Genomic DNA, 2,010 nt, shown 5'->3' with positions numbered 1-2,010 from the left:
TGCGACAGTCACAAGAAATGCTTGAACACCTCTCATACCTACCCTGGAAACCCAGCAGCTCAACCTCATCATGTAGTAAATCCAACGGCGGAGCTATGTTATGACCTGAGGGGGCCGTGGCCCCCCCAGCCCAAACGATTTTATTTCATTACTACTAGGTAGCAGTGGCCCCTGCTGGCTGCAGCTCGGCTTAATCCATCTTCACGCACAATGCAGCAACGAACTAACCCATCTTCAGGCACGTGCTTCTCAGCTCATGTGTGTAAATTATATCTAGTGTGCATGCAGTCACTAGAATAGCCTGCGAACTCATTGTATTCATCCACAAAGGGGTTACAAGTATATAAGAAGAGTACAGAGAGAGAGAGTAGAGCAGCGGCAGCACATGACTAGCTGAAGTATTTAGGCAGCGGATGACTCGTTCAGTCTAACAATGTGGTGTGGTTCATCTCAACCAGCTGCCCCCACCGTGACGCACAGCCTAAATCTGAAGAGCGTTGCCTGTACATCAACACTGATGTACAATGAGTCAAACTGAGGTTTTTTCTTGTGTGGTTTGATATAACTAATTGGGAAGTTTTTGGTGATGGCACTACAATTTTCTCTCTAAGTGGCAGTTGGTCAGCCGGTGATTGTACTATTGGACTGTACACATTATAAATCAGTTTTACTAAGTCTCCGCCGATTAAGACTTCGTTATGTCTTAGTCGATACTATATCCCTTAGATCTTGCATAGAGAATTGTACATTCTTTTCTTCAGTTTTTTCTTTTTCTTTTTATATACTATATCATTCGACTGAGGCTTGGTTAAGTCTCAGTCAACCGAGACCTAGCTACACTTATTATAAATTTCCTCTCAGCAGCAGTTGCTCATCATGGATTTTTTGTCTTTCGGCCCCCCCAAGCATTTTTGTTTAGCTCCGCCACTGAGTAAATCTAATCTAAATACCTTTTGTTTCAGGCTACGGAACACAAGGCTACATTGTCAATTCTCCTGCATGGCTGCATAAACTACTTTTCTATTTATCTTACCTTTTTGCCCAGCTTTACACATTCTACGGGCTTTTTGAATCCTTTTACTTAATATCAAGGGGAAAACAATAGGTATTAAGTGTGTGCTTTTTTATTGATAGCTCCTATGTCGACTAAGCGCACACCAAGGCATGCTTAAGCGCTCGGAGTAATGCCTAGGCACCCTTGTTGTGCCAGCACACATATGCTCTTGAAATATTATGATGCATGTCTATTAAGTCATGTTCCTGCATAACTCTCTAGTGAAGCATATTAAATAACATTACACTTTTAGGAGATGCCACTTTACACAACTAACTACTCCCTTCATTCCTAAATATAAGCCTTTTTGGAGATTACAATATAGACTACATAGAAAACAAAATCCGCATGTAGTTCGTATCGAAATCTTTAAAGGGGCTTATATTTAAAAACGGAGGGAATACTAATGGTGCAATGCAAAATCATGTTTGTGGAGCTAAAGATGATAACTCATCGCCATTGGTTTTAATTACTTAACATGGCCATGACACAAAGAAGCCAATGATTAATTGCTAATAAAGTCTATGACAACACTGAAATGAAATTTTGTATCAACTAATGTGTATGTATCTAGGGAGATTGCAGATTTGTAACAACCCTATCATGTTAAGAAGGGACAATATAAGGATGGACCATTATTAGAATTTTTTTTGAAACACTATTTAGAAGTTTCAAAGATGATATGCAGACATGTTCTCTAAGTATCTATAATTTTTCATTAAACAATATCATTATTTGTAGGCTACACAAAAAAGACAAAAACCTGGCCCAAAAACAACAAAGGAATGTCCTTTTTTGGGCGGGGTAGAAAAAGTCCATTTTAATCTATGTATTAATCTTTTTTGTGTACACCACATACGAACATATATGTTAATGAAATTTTATATGTGTATATCACAAATTATATGCTTACGGGTATTTTTTCAGATTTTTTTAGGTGTGCAAATAGTATTTTC

The sequence above is a fragment of the Triticum dicoccoides genome, chromosome 2A (genome assembly GCF_002162155.2).
Source record: "Triticum dicoccoides isolate Atlit2015 ecotype Zavitan chromosome 2A, WEW_v2.0, whole genome shotgun sequence".
Classification (NCBI taxonomy): Eukaryota; Viridiplantae; Streptophyta; class Magnoliopsida; order Poales; family Poaceae; genus Triticum; species Triticum dicoccoides.
This window is presented reverse-complemented; position numbering follows the sequence as displayed.